Raw genomic sequence first — 23,477 nt, forward strand, 5'->3', positions numbered from 1 at the left:
ATCTCTTGAATCATAGTGTTATCACCTCCTAAATGCATTCAACTCTTCCCTCTTGACATCACAAACAAAAATTATAGCACAAGAATTGGGTTAAATACTGGTTGCTGCAGAAAATTCTAACAAACACATGTCAGGAAGTGAGGCTGTAGTTCCCATAGCAACAATCACAGGGGCCCTTAGACCGATTCTGTGCATTTGCGTTGTTTGACTCTAAGAAGTAACTTAATTCCTTAACGTGTCATGTAAACATTCAACCAAAACCCTGTGTCACAATGAATTCCTTTCTTCCTTTTGTGTCAAGGGTCGTAGAGCCCTGTAACCACCATCACCCTCCACATTCACAGAACTAATGTGGTGCTTTAACAACACTTCATTTTTTTTTTAACATCTTTATTGGAGTATAATTGCTTAACAATGGTGTGTTAGTTTCTGCTGTATAACAAAGTGAATCAGGTATACATATACATATATCCCCATATCTCCTCCCTCTTGCGTCTCTCTCCCACCCTCCCTCTAGGTGGTCACAAAGCACCGAGCTGATCTCGCCATGCGATGCAGCTGCTTCCCACTAGCTATCTATTTTACATTTGGTAGTGTATATATGTCAATGCTACTCTCTCACTTCATCCCAGCTTACCCTTCCCACTCCCCATGTCCTCAAATCCATTCTCTACATCTGGGTCTTTATTCCTGTCCTGCCCCTAGGTTCTTCAGAACGATTTTTTTTTTACATTCCATATATATGTGTTAGCATATGGTATTTGTTTTTCTCTTTCTGACTTCCTTCACTCTGTATGACAGTCTCTAGGTCCATCCACCTCACTACACATAACTCAATTTCATTTCTTTTTATGGCTGAGTAATATTCCATTGTATATATGTGCCACATCTTCTTTATCCATTCATCTGTTGATGGACACTTCAGTTGCTTCCATGTCCTGGCTATTGTAAATAGAGCTGCAATGAACATTGTGGTACATGACTCTTTTTGAATGATGGTTTTCTCAGGGCATATGCCCAGGAGTGGGATTGCTGGGTCGTATGGTAGTTCTATTTTTAGTTTTTTAAGGAACCTCCATACTGTTCTCCATAGTGGCTGTATCAATTTACATTCCCACCAACAGTGCAAGAGGGTTCCCTTTTCTCCACACACTCTCCAGCATTTATTGTTTGTAGATTTTCTGGATGATGGCCATTCTGACTGGTGTGAGGTGATACCTCATTGTAGTTTTGATTTGTATTTCTCTAACGATTAGTGATGTTGAGCATCCTTTCATGTGTTTGTTGGCAATCTGCATATCTTCTTTGGAGAAATGTCTATTTAGGTCTTCTGCCCATTTTTGGATTGGGTTGTTTGTTTTTTTGATATTGAGCTGCATGAGCTGCTTGTAAATTTTGGAGATGAATCCTTTGTCAGTTGCTTCATTTGCAAATATTTTCTCCCATTCTGAGGATTGTCTTTTCATCTTGTTTATAGTTTCCTTTGCTGTGCAAAAGCTCTTAAGTTTCATTAGGTCCCATTTGTTTATTTTTGTTTTCATTTCCATTTCTCTAGGAGGTAGGTCAAAAAGGATCTTGCTGTGATTTATGTCATAGAGTGTTCTGCCTATGTTTTCCTCTAAGAGTTTTATAGTGTCCAGTCTTACATTTAGGTCTTTAATTCATTTTGAGTTTATTTTTGTGTATGGTGTTAGGAAGTGTTCTAATTTCATTCTTTTACATGTAGCTGTCCAGTTTTCCCAGCACCACTTAGTGAAGAGGCTGTCTTTTCTCCACTGTATATTCTTGCCTCCTTTATCAAAGAGAAGGTGACCATATGTGCGTGGGTCTATCTCTGGGCTTTCTATCCTGTTCCATTGATCTATACTTCTGTTTTTGTACCAGTACCATACTGTCTTGATTACTGTAGCTTTGTAGTATAGTCTGAAGTCAGGGAGCCTGATTCCTCCAGCTCTGTTTTTCTTTCTCAAGATTGCTTTGGCTATTAGGGGTCTTTTGTGTTTCCACACAAATTGTGAAATTTTTCAACACTTCATTTTTAAGAGGGATGTGAACACTAATAAATTAATTACAGCACTTAATCACAGTTGTAGTGAGTGTCAAGTGTTTTCACATTTTCATTCATTGTTTGCATTTTAAGTTATTTAATTTTTAAAAAAACCCGAGGTAATATTAAGTTTTTTTCTTTAATGTTTTTTGCCCTTCTATGAGTATCATTAGGAATCAAACCTCTTTATTAACAAGAGTCAAGAAATAATAAGGAAAAAATGTTAATTGCATTTAGACAATGGAGAAAATATAGGCAAAAAATTTTAACACAAAATTTTAATATTCAATTAATATAATGCATTTATAAATTTGACCCTATAAGGTGTACTAGGCCAAGCAATTTAGTACTTATTAATAATAAATATGAAATGTTAAAACAAATAAATGCTAGTAGAATCCTCAACAGACATGTGACTAATGTAAATAAAGGTGACTCAATAACAAAAGTTTAAAAAATGGTTATATATACATATTTTCATACCTGGCCTGAAACAAAACTAAAAAGTGCTTTAAAAGTCATAAATCACAAACAGGCCAAATGAGTGAAGGGGGTCAAAAGGTGCAAACTTCCAGTTATAAAATAAATAACTCCTGGGATGTAATGTACTGCCTGGTGAGTTAATAATTCTATATTGCATATTTGAAAGTTGCTGAGAGTACATCCTAAAAGTCCTCATCACAAGTAAAAAAAAAAAATGTGTAACTATGTGTGGTGATGGATGGTAACTAGACTTATTGTGGTGATCATTTCACAATATATACAAATATTGAGTCATTATGTTGTACACCTGAAACTAACATAATTAGTGTCAATTTAAAAAAAAAAAAAATCACAAACACTACACAACTGCATGGAGTTAACGGTAATTCCTCTCCAAATGCTGTTTCCCCTTATACACAATCTAATACAAGTGGATTTATCTTGGTACTCTTTGTTGACATCTTCAATAATTTGTATTCTGGTACAGGAGAGATCCCTTCCAGCCCTTAGAAAAGGGATGTGACGTTGTGATATAGTAAGACCAATATGATTGGTCTCCATCCCAGTTGCTGGCAGAAAAGTTCCTAAAACCCTTGGAATTTCTGAGTGAGACAGGTAAAAGGAGAGTCTTTGTTATTCATAACAAGCCCCTTTCAACCCACCTGAGCTATGCTAATGAGGTGATTCTAGGAGGATGGGGGCCGGTTGTCAAGGGAACCAGCTGATTAGAGGGTTGGAACTTTCTGCCCCACCCCCGACTTCCAAGCGGGGAGAGGGGCTGGGGATTGAGTTTAATCACCAGCTGCCAATGATTTAATCAATCGTGCTTCTGCAATGGAACCTCCAAGAAAACTCTCAAGGAAGGGTTCAGAGGCCCTTGGTGGACCCGGGGAGGTGCAGGGGAGCGGGGGTGGCGCATCCAGAGGGCAGGGAAGCCAATTTGCAGCCAGTCAAAAGTACAGGTGATAACCTGGGACTTGCTGCTGCATCGCGAGGTGGGGAGGTCCTGTGGGCTGAGCCCTTAACTTGTGGGTCTGTGGTGACCCTGGGAGCTAGTGTCAGAACTGAATTAAACTCTGGACACCCAGCTGGTGTCGGGAGACTTGCTGGTTGGTGCAGGAAAACCCACACTTTTGGCATCAGAAGTGCTGTTGGGAAAAACAGATCAGGGGCAAAAGGAGAGCAAAGACTCTGCAGTGACCCCAGCAGAGGACACGAGGAGGCAGGAGCAGACATCCTCTGTCACTAAGACGGGAGGTGCAGGCACGCAGGGGGCTGGAGGGCACATGATGGCAGAAAGAAGGTTCTGGAAACCAGAGAACATAAGTCACCCTCACCTTCCTAGAATAACTTCTTAGAACAACTTAGCAGATCTGTGAAAACATACACAGGCAGACCTCAGAGCTACTGCAGGTTTGACTCCAGACCACCTCAATAAAGCAAATATCATGATAAAGTGAGTCATGAATTTTTTTGTTTCCCAGTGCATATAAAGTTATGTTTACACTAGACTGTAGTCCATTAAGTGTGCAACAGCATTATGTCTACAAAAAATGTACAGACCTTAATTTAAAAAATACTTTACTAGGGACTTCCCTGGTGGCGCAGTGGTTAAGAATCCACCTGCCAATGCAGGGGACACGGGTTCGAGCCCTGGTCTGGGAAGACCCCACACGCCGTGGAGCAACGAAGACTGGGTGCCACAACTACTGAGTCCTCGTGCCACAACTACTGAAGCCTGCGCACCTAGAGCCCGTGCTCCGCGACAAAGAGAAGCCACTGCAATGAGAAGCCCGTGCACTGCAACGAAGAGTAGCCCCTGCTCACCGCAACTAGAGAAAGCCCGTGCTCAGCGATGAAGACCCAATGCAGCCAAAAATAAATAAATAAATAAATTTATTTAAAAAAAATACTGCTAAAAAATGCTAACCATCATCTGAGCCTTCAGCAAGTCATAGCAGTAACATCAAAGATCACTGATCACAGATACCATAACAAATATAATCATAACGAAAAGCTTGAACTACTGTAAGAATTACCAAAATGTGACACTGACACAGAGACACAAAGCAAGCAAGTGCAGTTAGAGAAATGCCACCAATAGAATTGCTTGAAGGGCTGCCACAAACCTTCAATTTGTAAAAAAGGCAGTGTCTGAGACGCACAATAAACCCAGGTCTGCCTGTATCATGCTTCCCCTTTACCCAATATTCCAAGGATGCTCCCAGCTGCACTGCTGTGAAGCACACAGCTTGAAACCCCCTGAGTGTGTGTGCATGTGTGTGAGTGTGTATGAGTGTGTGTGCATGTGTGCTAATGCCTAGATGCATTCTGGTTGTGCCGTATGAACTCTAGGCTATTCATCCACTAAAAGGAGTAAAGACCTGTATGTACTTACGGAGAGAACCCTCCAATGTGCGCCAGTAGGGGAATGAAGTTTTTTGCAGAAAACATAATCACATTTACGTTACAAAAAGCCATTTGTGGGCAAAGGACCAGGTCTAGAACTATCCTGCCCAATACAACACCCAATAACCACATGTTTCTCGAGCACCTGGGGTGTGGTTAGTCCAAATGAGATGTACCGCAGTGTAAAACATCAGATTTAGAAGGCTTAGTACAAAAAGAATGTAAAAAGCTTTCTTGATTATTTTATAAGGATTATAAAATGAGGTGATAATATTTAAACTTGGCTTAAACAAAATATGTTATTAAACATAATTTCACCTGTTTATTTGCACTTGTTTTAATGTGGCTTCTAGTGAATTTAAAATCAGGTAGTACCTCCAATATTTCTTTTGGACACATAGTCTAGCAGGTACTCACCATGGACTGGATTGGAGAGGGGAAAATTCTCACTCTTTATATACTTCTGTGCTGTTTTAATGTTTATGGTAAATAGAAATTACTTCCCTAATTTTTAAACAAAGTGATTTTTAAAAGAAAAAGGGCTCCTGAAGTTAAATTTGTTTCACCTTATGCTAGGGAAGCTCCATAGAGGCAGCCAAAGCTGTGTTAAATATGTCTGAGCTCTGGGTGGTCGGTATAGATGATGGTGGTGCTGATATTTTTACTATTATCACCACCACCATCATCACCATAATCATCATCATTATCATCACCATCATTATCATCACCATCATCATCATCATTATCATCACCATCACCATCACCATCATCACCATCACCATCATCATTATCATCATCACCATCATCACCATCACCAGCATCATCATCATCATCTAAACTACCCAGATTAGTACTGAACACCTTTTAACTTGGGACTGAGAGTCATCCCTATAATCCACGTATTCTAGATATGAAGCAAGTAAACAGCAAACACTCAGTGTCACAGCTGGCAGACTCATCTTAAACCAGCCTCGGGGGGCACAGGGACATGAGGTAGTTGAAGAGAGTAGTAAAAACCAAAAGGGCTTCTGAAGGAGTTTCTCTCTACTTAACAAGGGAGACCCACCCAATTTTCCTATGAAACGTATTTTGATCTTAGTGTTAACAGATGTCTCTAGATGCATTTATGAAAAGCATTTGCAAAACATTTTAAAATGTTTTAAAAGCATTTTAAAAATGACACTTTTGAGTATTTGCACAATATTCTTGGAGGCATTTTCAAGTAAATATGGCCAGAAAAGTAGAAATACACATGATGACGTCTTTAGAGTTTATGGGAATTTAAGCCATCATGGACATAAACTAAGGACCAGTCCCATCACGACAGAGCAAGGAGAGCTGGGTGAGATCAAAGCCAGGGCAGGGGTCAAGAGCTCGGACAGCAGACAATTCAACCTGTACGTCCTGTTGCTGGGTTCAGCACGTGATGCTTGCTCTGATGATACTTCTGTTGACTTTAATCCAAGTCCCCCAAATAAAAAGATCATCTAAAGGTAGTTTTTTTCATGTTTCCTACCAGGACCAGGTCGACACGCTGTACAGAAAACTGACCCAGATTTCCACTGGGTGTGAGGACTGTGGATCCATTCAAAAAACTCACCGTGCTTTTCACAAAGTACAGTTTTTAAACCAAAATCGGGCTTAGGGGTCAAATGTTTGTCCTGCAGTGGACGAGAGGAATGGGTCCTCATCTGATCGTGCGGTGCCCGACTCGGAAGCGGAGCTGCCCACCTCACCCTCAGCCCCGACGGGGTCTGCTCACCCAACACACAGCTCACCAGCCCTGCAGAAGTGACCGTGTCAGCACGGCCGACCCAGCGACCACAACTCACAGCCAACAAACAGACTGATGTGGACAAAGAGGGATCATCCAGTCCTCACCTCAAGGGCCATGCACCCTGGAGAGTGCAGAGCCCACAGAATAGCCAAGGGCAATGCTGTGTGAATTACAGAAGCTCACCGAGGGGGAGGAGGACGTTGGTTTGGGGCGATCCAGCAAAACTGGAGAACAGATGGCTTTCTGCAGAGCACAGCATGTACCCTCAGTCTCCAAATTCAATTTCCACAAGGAAAAAAGGCTTTCAGGCATCAGTCAGAAAGTCTTCAGTCACAGACAAATTGACAGAATACGATCCTGTAACTAAATAAATCAGAAGTGTAACCTACTCCCCAGGGTGAGGAGGCGAAAAACAGTGAAGCCGGCACAGTGACCCAGCGGCCACGCTGCCTTCTGCACCAGGCGCCCGTACACAGGAAACACACCGCGGCTCTGGGGCAGGAGGTGGGCTTTCGTCCTCAACCCCGGGACCCCAGGACCCTGGAGGGTCTCTAACGGCCTCACGCTGTGGAAATCAATTCAAATAGTAGGAATAGTGTGTTTGTTTTTGCAGGAACATACAAAACATGTAGTAAGATAGTCTAGATAAGGCCTTGAAGGTACTGGTTAAAAAGTGATACAGAAAGATAAAATCTTTTATTATTATTATCATTCATACCTACGAATATCTTCCCCTCAGAAGATATACACTGTTCCAGACATGGAGAAACCCCCCGGGCGGCTGCGTTACGGCCTCAGTGACCGGAACCCACACCTGCTGCGGCATCAGCTCAGCTGGCGGTCGGCGGTGTCACCACGGACACGCCAGGACAGCTCCTGCTGCCTTTTGGGTCTCATTTCTGGTGGAAGAATCCCGTGGAATCCGACAGGCTCCTGACCCGTCCTCTGGTTCATGTGGTCACGCAGAACTGGACATGGAATCTTCATCTAAATCATTCAGAGTCCAGTGTTTCCCTCCAAACGCATGGGACTCAGGATTTTGAACGGATATTAGCTGAGATTTACTCCTATCTTCCTTCCCAAACTAGGTGAAAGTTTCCATAAAAAAAAATTTTTTAAGACCAATATGGGAATATGAAGGCTTATGGGGATTATCTCTGTGCCATTTCACTGCACAAATCATGTCACATCTTTCCTGACTCGAAGTTAGGGGTACACGTTCCGGAACAGTGGCTGCTCTTGCTGTGGCCACCCAACCACATGACGATGACACTACCAATCCCATGAAACAACCCCCAGCGTTTCTCCACGGGCACCTCATGGAAATTCAAGAGGCTGACACTTCTCTCCTACTGAGATCTGAATCCACAAGTCTCTGTAACTCTTCACTTCGTAGAATCTTAGCTTCATATTACTCCAAATTAGTCCTTTGGATTTTTCTGGTTATCATTATTTATTAACCTTAAAAGATTTTTTGTGTGGATTTTCTTTCTCTGGAGGGTCTGGCTGATAACACTGATGTTCACGGACCACTGAGCACACCTGGCGATCGTGCACTATCTCACATGAGCACATCACCTGTTTTGCTACCACAGGGCACAAACGACCACGTTCTACTCCAACAAATTTCTTCCAAGTGATCAAGTTTGCAAATTCGCTGAATTTGATAAAAGTCACTTGCTAATACGTAAACTACTCATCACTAGCACCCACCCCACACTTCTGCTGCAAGTGTCCGGTGTTTCAAGTGTGTCCACATCTCCTTTAAAAATGCTTTGTGATGTCTCCCGTCACCGGCACGCCCAGTACACCTGGTGTGGCCTTCTGGTTCCCTCATTGGAAACAAGGGAAGATAGATGAGGGAGCGCCATGCAGCGCCAGCACCGGGGCAGAGCGTGGATGAGGCCTGGCTGGGACAAGCGTCCTCTGCAGACACACGGTTCACAAACGGCCACAGAAGGAGACACAGCCACCAGTACGGGGCCAGACCGAGTGACCCAAGTCTTATTTCTCTTCTGTAGAAGTGAACATGCTCGAGGAAATTTATTATCCAAAATCTCGGGCCCAATTCCGCCTCCATCACAACTGAGAGGCGGAGGCTGGGCCTGTGCTGCGTCAGGGGCCTCAGGGTGTCCTCAGCCTTCGTCAGCCCCGCCATCCACACTCACAGTCCCAGGCCATCTGATGTACTTATGGCACCGATGAAACAGCTCATAAATAAACTCTCGATGCGCCCAAGCAAGCTTGCATCCCGGCCTCGCTTATTCCACGGTCCGAAGCCAGCAGGGCTTCTTGGGGTGACTGGTTCTTTGGAGCTCCGCTCTGGGAGGGCAGGATTTTTTTTTTCAAAGAATGCACATCCTCCTCTGCAGCATCTCCAGCAATCGTGAAATGATGCTCCAAGTATCAGGCAGGGCCCTCCCCACCCAGAGGGAAGCATTTACCTGGAAGAGCTCCACCTCTGATCCCAAGAGCCTGTGCACATGGACTCACAGACAAGAGAGATGCAAGGTGGTAATTAGTCCACTATCAAAACTTATTTGCTGCACAATTCAGGTCACCCCAGAGTTCGGTTCTGGAGATCATTACAGAGATTGATTTGACCCATGTCAAGGAATATTATGACTCACCTGGAGACCGCGGTTCCCAAGAGAAGCATAACTCGTGTGAGTGTCCAGCCCACACTGCAGGTCTAAGTAGCTACCCGGGAAGGACCTGGAGGACAGTTGTATGCCCACACCCAGGACATGCGTGTGCGTGCATGTGTGCTTGTGCGTGTGTATGTATGCATGTTTGTGTGTCACACACATGCACACGTGTGCCAGAAGTGGGGCAGAACAGGAAGGGGAGACACCTGACGTGTCCTCCTCTCTCACCTGACCTCCTGCTTCCTCAGCCGCCTCAACCTTCACGATACTGCATGAGTCCACATCCCTTAGTCCAAAAGTCCAAATTCAAAAGGCGCTGAAAATCACAAGTGTGTGGGCCACTCATTGAGCAGCAGAGCCCAACTCCCCCGTCCCTCACAGAGAGGCGACAACTGGCTGCAGCTGCCCTTCGTCACCCGCGTGGTGTGAGTATCCTGCCCCCGCAGAAAAGATAATGCCCATCCGCCCTCGGACAACCTGAGGGTCTCCGGACAGCGCCCCTTCCTCTGCCCTTTTTCCTCCCAGCACCTTCCACAACCCAGGCCCACGTGTCCCCACAGGAGGTGGCTCCAGGACAGGAGCTCTTTGCTTCTCGGCCATCCTCCGGGTTCAGCGCCTGGTAAACGACGCCACTGCAGACATCCCCGTTGACTAAGTGTTACTTAAACCACAGACTTAACATTATAAATTTCTGAAATCGGCGTACAGGCTCAGTTGCAAAAAAAAGAAGGTAGACAACTGGAATGGAACCTTCCGTGCACAGGAATATGGTTTTGAATGAGGAAAACCCCATGTGTCCTTGTCCTGCAGTTTCGCACACCAGTCACCCAGGAACCCGACCCCCAGTTTATTGATTTGTAAACTGGAATGAGCAGCTCATGCCCACAGACACGAAGAACGCGAGTAACGTAGGAAAGGATGCTTTAAGCCTGAAAGCGGCAGAAATATCTCTCTCTGATTTCAGTGGTGGGTAGGGAGGACCGCAGCTCCCGGAGCCGCAGGTGCTTAATTTTAAAAGAGAACCAGGCAATTTTTTAAAATTTTATTGGGTTATACTTGATTTACAATGTTGTGTTAGTTTCACAGGCAATTTTTTAAGTCCCTTTCTAGCCCTGTGGTGTGTGAGCTCTGATTTCATGACTCAGCCGGCCAGCATTTCCTAAACGAAAGGTCACGCACAAACGGAGGAGGAGACGCGGGTGGAGAAGGGAGATCCCGCGGGTGGCGGGCGGTCACCAGGGAGGCGGGAAGCAGGGGCGCGGTCACCTCCGAGCGCAGCCGGCCTGGCCCCAGCCCTGCTGCCCCAGCAGCGCCCAGACCCCACCTGCACACACACACGTTCAGCTCTTCGGCTCAACAGGAGTCAAGGAGGAGACAGCGCTTTATCTACAGACATGCCCCAAGCCTCTACGACATGTGCATGTGCCATTAGGGAAAAGATCATCTCAGAATGCATACTTTCCCTGGAAAACTAGGCTATAAATCACCACGACAGCCAGATGGGGCTTCCTGTGGGTAAAGAAATCAGAATTTGAGGTCTGAGTAAAGCACTGTTTAAGATGAGCTCACCACTGTCTGATCAAAACCATGTGAAACCCTAGTGAGAAAGAAGAGACACTCAGAACCGTGGGGCGGGGGCGACAGTGAACCAGGCCTCAGAGCGCTAACCCAAGTCTTCACGTCAGCAAGTCCAACGGCTAACGAAGCCGGGGGTCGCCAAGCTGCGGGGACCTGAGGGTCAGGGCACGAGGGCCACGGACAGCCCTGCCCACCGGCTCGCCCACCGCCCGGCACGCCCGCCCACGGAACGTCTCCATGCACCCATAACACGGTCCCAGCAAATTCAGAAAAAATCTACACATGGGAAAACAGCAGAGGCAGACTGCTCGCCTCCAAGTACTAATAAGGGTCCGGCTTCAGACGGCACTGGTCGTGGTAAAGGGATCTGGGCAGCACCCGTGAAACAGTTCAGAGGATTATCGACCACACACCGTCGTTCACCAGGCGCGGGCAGGACGAGTTCCAGGACGTGAGGCCCGGGAGCACGACCCCGAAACGCGTCTGACACGGGCCGCCCCGGACGCGGCAGCGGAGAGCTGAGCCTGCGGCACTGCCGGGTCCCGGGGCCTGTGACCCGGAGCATCAGCTGCGGACGGACCCGGGAGCCTTGCGGGGAGGCAAAACCTGAGGTGGGGGGTTCACCCGTCCTGGACTGAGAATGACACAACAGCCCTGGGCTCTGGGAAGGTCAGCGGCAGGACAGGGAGGGCCCCCTGCTCCCTCTGGGTCTCGGTCAGAATCCAAAAGTCGGGGGGAGCAGAATAAGGCAAATAGGAAGCTGGACTCTAGAATGTGCAGGAAAAGAGCACAAGGCAGAACCCCTGTGTGACTGAGCTCGGAGACACTCCCTTCTCACTGAGGGGAATAAACCCAGAAGAGCGGACGGCGGGGCCGTGGAGCTGAGTGCACAGGAGAGGCACGTCCACGGCAGCTGTGGGTGCCCTGATGGCAGGGAGAGAGCAGGGGTTGTCACCACGGCAACCTCCTTGCCAGGAGGCCCCAGGAAAACACACAAGCATGCAGCTCCTGGGATGCTGTGGGACCAGAGGGAAAATGCCTTACAGAGAGGGTTTCCCCTCTCTGTAAGAGCAAGAACGCTCTCTTATGGCTCTGGGTTTGTCAGCGTTTGCTTTAGAAACTACGCTGCTTCTGAGCTGATGACTGGGGAAATGCCTGGTACAAAAACAAAGATTTCTAAACAGCGGTAAGCCACCCTCTTGAGGCAGCATCCCTGTCCTGTGACCCCGTCAGACGGGGAAGGGGAGTCAACCCAGAGCTCACTCAGACCCCGTCAGCACTCCCAGGGCCGGCAAAACCCACAGGGAAAATCAGGATGCAATTCCTTGTAAGGGTCATGTCTTAGATACTCACACAACTTTTGCCTTTGACTCCAAAATGTTAGAATGTCTTCCTTAATTAAGAACTTTATTTTGTGTGTGTTTATTTCTCATTTCAAGTTTCTAATGTGAGAAAGCACAAAGGATAATATAACAAAACTGGGTATCCACCGCTTACATTTTCTTCAGAAATAAGACCTTAATGCTGGGAGTCCACTGTGCCACCCTCCAGCAGAGACGCCTACACGTGCAGACCCACACTGTTGTACTTTTCCTTATCTTTATCCATAAATAAACATATTATCAATGGGTTTAAATGTACATCAATGACGTCCTATGATACAATCCTTACAATACTTGCTCTTACTTTTTACTCAAGAATCCTTCCAAATGCTACGTGCAGACCACTGGCCATACTGTAATAAACACCGTAAGCCCTTGGGCACTTGTGTAAGAATTTCTCCAGGATGGACACAAGGAGATGAGCTCTCCAGGTCGCAGGGTAAAGCCTTTCCACTCTACTGGACGTGGCCAGGCTGCTCCTGCAAGCAGACGCACAGCTAACCCTCCATCCTGCAGTGTGTGGGCTCCTTTCCTCCATGTCCTCACCGTTATTCAATACAATTAGCTCTTTTAACTTTTGTGACTATGACAGGTGTACAATTGCACCTGGTATTTTAATTTATATTTTCTTGATTACTCCATTATGGACCAGCTAGTTTCCCTCATCTGTGCGTTGGGACACGCTCCCAGCCAAACGACCACATGGGTGAAAATTATTTTTTAAAAAGCAACCATCTAAAGTCTATAAACTGTCCTAAGAACATGCAACAAATGAAGAGATATTCGAGAAAATCAACTAAATCCTGGTAAAACCAGCCTGCAGTACAGTCTCAGCAAACACAACCCACTCCCACCCCACCCCCGGCTTGGTGTATGGGAAGCTCCATTCCAGGTGGGTGTGGAGACGGGTTTCCTCCCCCCTCAGCTTCAATGAAGGGGTACAGGAGGCCAAGCCACCAGCATTTCTCGTTCTCCTTGACTGTGAGCTGCAAAGGCCAAACTCCTGTCGGTGCCACCAAGAGGCTGGGAGAATCCTTCCTCTACCTGGTCCCAGCCAATATGGTGGAAGGTCTACTCCAGGTGCAGAAAGCTACTTGGCACCCCAACTGTCCTCTGCCCAGAGGCTCTATGATAAGAGACGTGCTGTGGACTGAATGCTTGTGTCCCCCTAAAATTCATATTTTGAAGCCCTAATCATCAATGTGATGGTATTAATTGGCAGGGTTTTCAGGAGGTAATTAAGTTTAGATGAGGTTATGAGGGTGGAACCCCCCTTATGGGATTAGTGCCCTTATAAAAACAGGAGGAGACAGGAGATTGATATCTCTCTCTCTCTCTCTCTCTCACACTTTCCCTCTCTCCCTGTCTCTCTCCCTCCCTCCCTCCTCTCTCCATGCATGTATCAGCAAAAGGCCAAGTGAAGACATATCCAGGAAGAGAGCCGTCACCAAGAACCTGACCACATCCTGATCTCAGACTTCCAACCTCCAGAACCATGAGAAATAAATATTTGTTATTTAAGCCACTCAGGCTACAGTAATTTGTTACAGCAGCACAAAATGACTAAGACAAGAAAAACAGATGCACCAGTGGCTGCCCAGCCCTGCTGATAGAGCAGGGGTCACTCAGAGAGAAGCAGGCCACTCCACTCCCAGGCCTACAGTCATGCCTCACAGATTGCGCCCTGAAGGAGAGGCAGCCCATACAAACGGAGAACCCCAAAGCTCTCTCCAAAGGAACTGACTTCATGTGAAACAGACTATAAGAAGTTCAAGCCCAAGGGCACCCTCAAGACAATGGGTATTTAGATGAAGCAATTAAAATGAGGATGGTAGCTCTATGACAACAACAAGTTAAACGAGAGGGAAACAAGTTTATCATAAAGAAGCAGGGAAATACACATCTAAGAAGAGCCTTCCTGGGGTCAGAACAAATCTCAAAGACTGACCTCAGAAACTATCCTTGAAAAGGGGCCCAAATGTAATTGGATCAGACTGTGGCACAAATTATTGCCCTGGGCATAACAGAAAACAACAGAGAAATCAGCTGACAACTAGTGGAGCCTAACAGCTGGATGTGGTACCAAATGAGACAGAAATGTTAAGAGAGAGGAAAAGATTGAGACAAAGAAAACTCTGGTAAAACTACTGTTATCTGGGGTGACTGTGTGCAAGGCCGTACCCTCTAAAGAGCTTCACGCTGCAGGGGATGTAGACTCCACTGGAAGAGTCCAGCCAAGACTTTCAAAATTAAGCATCAAGGAAAAACAAAAGCAAGCCCCAGAGGGAAGATCGAAATCCTGTACTACCACGGTAAATTATCTAAAATGTCCAGTTTTCAATACAAAATTATGAGACATGCAAACAGACAGGAATGTGTGATGCATACACAGAGGAAAAAAAGGCAACAGAAACCGCTTAAGAGAAGACCCAAGTGTTAGACGTAACAAAGGCACCAAAGCATCCACCATAAATATGTTCACAGAACAAAGGGAACCATGGTTGCAGAAGAACTGACACTGTCTCGCCAAATAGAGAACATAAATAAAGACATAGAAATTGGAAAAAAGAGCTAAATGGAAATTCTTGACTTGAAAAGTACAGTAATTGAAATGAAATGTTCACTTGAGGGGCTCAACAATAAATCTGACTTGCAGAAGAATAAGCAAACTTGAGATAGTTCAGTAGAGAGGATGCAATGTGATGAACAGAAGGGAAAAGGGAATGAAGTAAAATGAAGACAACTGTAAAGAAATGTGCTCCATCATTTGCTAAATCAACATACGTGCAATGGGAACACCAGAAAAAAAGGGAAAGAAAGAAGCAGAAAAAAATATTCAAGGAGATAATGGCTGAAAACAAAGTTCCACAATTTAAAAAAAAATTAATATACACATCCAAGAAGCTCAACAAACTCCAACCAGGATAATGCAGAGACCACATACAGATATGTCATGATGCTAAAAGCCAAACACCAGGAGAAAATCCTGAAAGCAGCAAGAGAAAATGATTTGTCACATATAAGGGAGCTCCAAGAATATGAACAGCAGAAATTACATCAGAAACAATGAGTTCAGAAGGAAATGGCATATTCTAAGTGCTGAAAGAAAAAACTGTCAACTAAAAATCTTATATTCAGCAAAACTACTTTTCAAAAATGAAGGTAAAATGAAGAAATTTCCGAATAGATCAAAACAGAGATTTTGTTGCTAGCAGAACTGCCTTAGAAGAAATACTGAAGAAAATTTTTCCATCTGAAAGCAAGTGACCCAAGCCAGTAATTCAAGTACATGGAAAAAAACACACCAGTACGGTAGGCAAAACAACAGCACCCCCCAGCCCCGCAAATCTCCAGGCCCTAATATCCAGAACCTGTGACTATGTTAGGTTACATGGCAAAGGGGAATTGAGGTTGCAGATGGAATTAAGGTTGGTAATCAGCTGATCTTGAGATGGGTAGATTATTCCGGATGATCTCAGTGTAATCACCGGGGTCCTTATAAGTGTAAAAGGGAAGCAGAAGATACAGAACCAGAGAGATGGCTGGGGGGTGGGGGTTAGTCCCAACACTGCTGCCTCTGAAGACGAAGATGAGTCCTGCGGCCTCCGGAAGCTGAAATAAGCAGGGAAAGGGATTCTATGCTAACCTCTCCAGGAGGAACACAGTCCTGCTGACACCTGGACGGTAGCCCAGTAAGACCCATTTCAGACCTCTGACCTCCAGAAATGCCAGATAATCCATCTGTGGTCCTTTAAGCCACTAAATTTGTGATCATTTGCTATAGCAGCAATAGAAAACTAATATGGCTAGTAAAGATAACTATATAATTATAAAATACCATATAAATACTTATGTCTTCCTCTTTCTTCCCTTAACTGATTTAAAAAGCAATTGCAAAAGACAATATGTATATGGTTATTCATGCACATAATCACATAAATGTAATTTATGTGCTTTTCTTCTTTTGTTGTTTGTGCTTTTGGTATCATTCGTAATAAATCATGGGATAATCCAGTCATAAAAATTTGCTCCTAAATTTTATTCCAAAAGTTTTATAATTTTAGCTCTTATATTTAGGTCTTTGATCTATTTGTTAATTTTTGTATATGGTGTGAGGGAGGGGTCCAACTTTGTTCTTTTGCATGTGCTGCATAGCCATTTGTCCCAGCACTATATTCTCCCTTCATTTAATTATCTTTGCACCCTTATCAAAAATCAGTTGGTTCTATGGCATGAAGACAAAGAGCCCAATGGAGCAGAATAGAGAGCCCAGAAAGAAACCTTTGCACAGATGGTCAAATGATCTTCAATAAGGGTGCCAACCCTACACAATTGAGAAAAGATAGTTTCTTCAACATATGTTGGGAAAATTGGAAATCCTCATGCAAAAGAATGAAGTTGGACTTCATTCATTACCTTCACCACCTACAAAAATTAACTCAAAATGGATTAAATACCTAAACATAAGACCTGAAATGATAAAACTCCTACAATACAATAGGTGAAATGCTTCATGGCATTGGACTTGGCAATGATTTCTTGAATAAGATACCAAAAGCACAGGCAACAAAACCAAAGCAGACAAATGGGACTACATGAAACTTGGAAGCAACCGATGTGCCCTTCAGTCGGTGACGGGATAAATTAACGGTGGTCCATCCAGACGATGAAGTATTATTCAGTGATAAAAAGAAATGAGCTATCAAGTCATGAAAAGACATGAAGGAACCTTAAATGCATTTAACTGAGTGAAAGAAGCCAATCTGAAAAGGTACAGACTGTATGATTCCGACTCTATGACATGCCGGAAAAGGCAAAACTATGGAGACAGTAAAAAGATCCGTTTTTGCCAAGGGTTGGTGGTGGGAAGAAATAAAGAGGTGGAGCACAGGGGATTTGTAGGGCAGTAAAATTACTCTGTATGACACTATAATGATGAATGCATGTCATTATATATTTGTCCAAACCCATAGACTGTACAACACTAAAAGTGAGCCCTGATGTGAACCATGGACTCTGCGTGATGGTGACGTGTCAGTCTAGGTTCATCAGTTGTAACAAATGGACCATCTGGTGGGGATGCTGATAATAGGGGGGACTGTGCATGTGGGGGGGGCAGGGGGTGTATGGGAAAACTCTAACCTTCTCCTTAATTTTGCTGTGAATGTTAAACTACTCTACAAATACTGTCTTGATTTATTTTAAATTCCTATTTTTATTTGGGTTAAAAAACAGAGCTAATAAATGAATTCAGCAAAGTCGCAGATACAAAATCAACACACAAAAATCAGTTGCATCTCTATAATAGCAATGAACAATCTGAGAAGATAATTTTTAAAAATTTCCATTTACAAAAGCATCAATAAATTAAATACTTAGAAATAAATTTAATCAAGGAGACAAAAGACTAGTACACTGAAAACTACAAAACACTGCTGAAAGAAATTGAAAGACACATAAATGAATGGAAACACATCCCACATTCATGGATTGGAAGATTTAATATTGTTAAGATGACCATATTATACAAAGTGATCTATAGATTCAATGAGATCCCAGTCAAAAATCCCAATAGCGGTTCTTTGCAGAAAGAGAAAAACCCAGCCTAAAATTCATATGGAGTCTCAAAGGATCCCAAATAGCCTAAACAATATTAAAAATGAAGAAAAAAGCTGAAAGACACACACTCCCTGATTTTAAAACTTACTACAAAACTACAGTAATCAAACTGTGGTGCTGGCACACAGAAAGACATATAGACCAATGGAATAGAATAGAGAGCCCAGAAATAAACCCTCATATCTATGGTCAATTGATTTTCAACAAGGGTGCCCTGATCATTCAATGGGGAAAGGACAGTTTTTTCAACATATGATCCTGGGGAAACCTGAATACCCACATGCAAAAAACATGAAGCTGGACCCTCACTTTACACCACATTCAAAAATTAATTCCAAATGGATCAAAGAACTAAACTTAAGAATTAGAAGTATAAAATTCTTAGAAGAAAACATAGGGTCAACATATAAAACTTTTGGGGAGTTCCCTTGCCGTCCAGGGGTTAGGACTTGGTGATTTCACTGACATGGGCCCGGGATTGATCCCTGACTGGGGAACTAAAATCCCGCAAGCCTCGCGGTGTAGCCAAAAAATATATATATATCTAAAACTTTTGTGTATAAAAGTATAATATCAAGGAAGTGAAAAGACAACCCACAGAATGGGAAACAATAATCTGCAAATCATACATTTGATAAGAAATTAGTATCTGGAATACATAAAGAACCCCTAGATGCAACAACAAAAAGACAAAAAACCCAATTCAAAAAATGATCTAAGGACTTGAATAGATATTTCTCCAAAGAAGACATACAAATGTCCAACAAGCACATGAAAAGATGCTCAACATCACCAGTCCTTAGGGAAATGCAAGTCAAGACACAATGGATACCACTTCACACCCAGTAGGACGGCTGTTATCACTCTTAGTTATACATTCGTCACCACTCCTAGGTACACGTCCGAAAGAACAGAAAACAGGAACTCAGATTACATGTACATGCATGTTCGGAGCGGCATTACTCACAGCAGAGTAATGTGAGTTGTGAGTAATGTGAGAGGTGGAAACAACCCAAGTGCCCGCCAACAGATGAAAGGATAAACAAAATGTGGTCCATCCATATAATGGAATATTATGAAGCCTTAAAAACGGAGGGGGCTTCCCTGGTGGCGCAGTGGTTGAGAATCTGCCTGCCAATGCAGGGGACACGGGTTCGAGCCCTGGTCTGGGAAGATCCCACATGCCGCAGAGCAACTGGACCCGTGAGCCACAATTACTGAGCCTGCACGTCTGGAGCCCGTGCTCTGCAACAAGAGAGGCCGCAATAGTGAGAGGCCCGCGCACCGCGATGAAGAGCGGCCCCCGCTTGCCGCAACTAGAGAAAGCCCTCGCACAGAAACGAAGACCCAACACAGCCATAAATTAATTAATTAATTAATTAAAAAAAAAAAAACGGAGGAAGCTCTGAAACACACTACAACATGGATGAGCCCTGAAAACATTATGCCAAGTGAGATAAGGCAGACACAGAAGGATAAATATTGGATGATTCCATTTATATGACTTACCTAGGGTAGGTGAGTTCACAGAGACAGAAAGTAGAATAAAGGTCACCTGGGGCTGAGGGAGGGGAAATGATGAGTTAGGGTTTAATGGGGACAGAGGTTCTGTTGTTAAGAAAAAAAGTTCTGAAAATGGATAGTGATGAAGATTGCATAGCATCATAAATTTACTTAATGCCACTGAACTTCAAATGGTAAAAAGGCTAAATATTATGTTATGTATGTTTTACCACAATAAAAAAGGAACAAAGTGCTGATACACCCACAACATGGTGAAGCCTGGAAACATGCTGCTCAGTGAAAGACACCAGTCACCAGCGACCAGGAATGGTGTGATTCACGTCCAGAGCAGACAGATCCACGGAGACAAAAAGCAGATCAGTCCTTCCCCGGGGGCGGGGGCTGGAGTACCTGCTAATGAGTACAGTTTCTCTGGGCGGCAATGAAAATGTTCCAACACTGACTTGGTGACGGTTGCACAGTTTTGTGAATAGACCAACAACCCTGGAATTGGACACTTTAGATGGGTGAATTGCAGGGTATGTGAGTTATATCTCAATAAATCTATTCTAAGGGAAAAGCTATGGCAAGCTTCCCCTGGGTGCTCACCTATGTCCAGGACACATGTGGGCATGGTTCCTGCACTCAGTCAAACAGCACAGAACTCTGCCATGATTAACAGCAGCTGGTACTCAGGTCAGATGTGGGATCACGTGTTCCCTGGAAATACGATATTTATTTATATATTCCTATTCTCTCTTAATATTAAAATACAATCATATGAAGCGTAGTGCCTAATCAATACTTGGTCTGTTACTAGTTGTAGGTATAGAAAAACCTTTCATGTTTGGAAAGAGACTCTATGAGGTGCATGCTCTACCTTGTGATACCTGGTCTCAGGTGGGAATAAGCAGTTTACAGATCTGTGTCTACGATTCCCAAACTATTTCACTGAGTCCAAGGGCAAGATAATGGCATTTTTTTTAATGCTGGAGGGGATTTAATAAGAAGATCCCCGGGTGTGTCACACTTCAACTCTTGTACCTAACTTGAGGCTTCCCTCACCTACATACACCCCTGACTTCAGGGCACAGCCTCCTGGAACCTAAAAATGTCATTTTTACTAGAAATTCTCTCCTGTGCATATTGAGCAAGTCCTCCTGTGCTCCAACTACACCCAGCAACCCCTCGGCTGCATCACAGCCCTATCCCCACCTTGGAGTCCTAAGCCTCTGCTACAGACCAAGCATCTGTGTTCTCCCAACATCATGTTGTAACCTAACCCCAAGGCGATGGTGTCAGAAGGTGGGGCCTTCGGAGGTGATGAGGTCATGAGGGTGGGTCATGCTAAAGGGACCCCCGAGAATCCCCAGCCCTTCCCCCACGTGAGGGCACAGCGAGAAGACACCGTCTGTGAACCAGGAAGCTCTCACCAGACACGGGATCTGCTCCGGAATTGTGAGGAATAGACGTCTGTTGTCGGTAAGTCGCCCAGTCTGCCGTGTCTCCTTATAACAGCCTGAACGGACTAATAGACACCTTTCCAGGGCAGAGCCACCCTCATTTCCGAAGTCTGTCTCTGGTCTATAACAGGCAGTGTCAATACCTGTTGAAAAACTGAATGAGTCAATTAAATTCTTTAGCTCTTTCTCTATTTCAAAACGAGAAATCTACTACGGATGCCAGGATCCGACAGTCTGCCTTCAACGTGGCCCCAAGGTCTACCCGAGACACAGAACTTTCTGGCTCAGGTGTTGAAAGGACCAAAGCAAAAGGCGCAGGCTTCTCCCAGAGCCCAGCGCTGGCACCTCCGCCGAGCTGGGACCCACTGGGGACCAGCCCTCCCGGCAGGGAGCCCACCGAGCCCGGCTCTTCGGGGTCGGACACGAAGCCTCTCTCAGGCAGCAGCTCACGTTTCTTTCAGCTGTTTCCCGTGGTCCACCGCCTCGGTGAACCTTGTTTTAGTTCTCAGCCCTCAGCTGTCTACTTCCCTAATGAACACAAGGACTTCCAAACCCCTGGAGAGAAGGCCTTCATTTGACTACTCTCCTGACTGGGGTCCAAAAAAATTGTTGCCCTGGGTTTTCCTGAAACTTGCTCACATCCGAATATATTCACCAGCTCAGGGCCCAATTTCCCTGGGGACCCTGTCCCCAGACACCCTGCAGGGCTGTGACTGAACCAGCGCTCTCTCCGCTGTGTCCGGGCTCCAGGGCGAGGCAGCCCGAGGCTGTGTGGGGATGCGGGGATGATTCTTGTCCTGATAAGGAATGTTCCGGGTGTTTCCCCCGCCCCCATCCGACTCTGACTAGGCAATAACAGCTTCTTTCAACTCCCAAGTTCCAGGGAGTCAGCTGCTGGTTTTAATGATCCTCAAAAACCCATGTTCCTCCAGAGGGTCCCCGAAGGAAGTTACATGGACCTGCTTCCCGTTGCGTGATTAATGTGGATCCTGGGGTGAGTGGCTCTCCTCCCCGCCGTGACCCAGGTCAGGGTCACCCCATCCCGCTGTCCTGCTCCCTCCGAGTGGACCTAGATTTCCAGTTAGGCTCACACACTGCCCAGCACTTCATGCATAGGAAGATGACAGTGAATGGCCAGCCCTCCAGCCGCCCAAGTACAGAATCTGAAAGGGCGTGAACTGGCCCTTCAGATTAAATCAACAGGCCAAGAGAAAAAAAGAAAATCCAGAATTAGACCCAAGTGCCCAACAAAATATAAACTTTTAGCTGAAACCATCAGTAGCTGTTGAAATTTGAGAACAACAAGTTCATCAGATAAGACACCAGAAGGCTGCGCTCTGAGACTGAGTTAGGACAACTCGGATGGGGGAAGGGGCGAGGAGAGGGAGCAGTCATGTGTGCAGCCAGGCGTCCGCCCGGGGCTCCACGCTGTACAGCCCGCGAACGCAGAACCGGCCCCATAAACGAGCTTCACCTGCTGCATTCACCAGGCGTTCTACTCAGTAATGCATGTGCAGAGCTTTTACATGTGTTCTCAAATCAATTTTTAACATAAGACTTACTGAGAATTGGGTGGTACTGAGATATCACCTTTGAATCCCTGATCTACTTTTATCAAGGATTGAATCCACAAACATTCCCTGATTCTCCATGTACTGTTCTTGTCTAGAAGAGCAATGTCTCTGACGTCTCGGTGGTATGTGCCCCTTGGAATGTTTTCTAGGAAGGCTTGAAGTACCCATAGCTGTCTGCATCATCCTACCTGGTCTCCTTGGAAACCATGACTTGCAAAACCTTCCTTTTCAGCATAAATTCTGCAACACCTCTTTCCTTGATATCCAGGACAGAGGTGCAAGCAGAACCAATCCGTACAAAAAAGAAACAGAGGTGGCATATTGTAAAGATAGATACATCATAGTTAGAAAGGATTCAGTTAGATTCCAGTGTTTCTGCTGCTAAATTTTAAGGTCCTTCATCTGGGTCTTATACCAAATTTTAAAATAGGCCCACATTCAAATGATGGCACCACCACTGTGTGATCTTGGACAAGGAGGCAACCTTTCTAAGCACTGGGTGCTTTTCTGTGAAAACAGGGGAACTAGACTGACACCAAACAGCCCAACTTAGCAGCCTGCCACACCAGGGACACGCCAGCAAAGGCAGCTTTTTGCTTGGTTTTACCTGCAAATGCTGGGTAAATGTCCAGTCTGCGGTTCTCAACAATATTCTCAGGAAAATCAACTAGTCTTTTGGGCAACCGTACCTCTACCTTTTGAATCGTTTGCATCAAGCTTAAAACAATTAATCCATCTTGGCGACATCTATAAATTAAAACAATTAAAAACGAAGCCGCTACCTGTTTTAACTCCGGTGTGCTCTCATAAGCTATTATTTTATTAATAATTCTACTAAAACGCAAGAATCAGTAAAGATGACAATGAATGCACTTGTTTTCCTGCAATTGAACTCAACCATTTTAATTCGCAGAAACATAAATTTACATGCATACTTTAACCAGTGTTGTGGACTGAATGTGTTCCTCTAAAATTCATCTGCTGAAGCCCTAAC

At 44.8% G+C, this 23,477-nt stretch overlaps 1 long non-coding RNA gene across 1 annotated transcript in view; it reads right to left on the reverse strand.

Annotated features, from left to right (window-relative positions):
* The window catches only part of LOC133081153 (uncharacterized), a 225,036-nt gene that overhangs the window by 166,462 nt on the left and 35,097 nt on the right, over nucleotides 1-23,477 (reverse strand). The gene's annotated exons all lie outside the window — the stretch shown is intronic.

Source organism: Eubalaena glacialis, chromosome 20 (assembly GCF_028564815.1).
Source record: "Eubalaena glacialis isolate mEubGla1 chromosome 20, mEubGla1.1.hap2.+ XY, whole genome shotgun sequence".
Lineage (NCBI taxonomy): Eukaryota > Metazoa > Chordata > Mammalia > Artiodactyla > Balaenidae > Eubalaena > Eubalaena glacialis.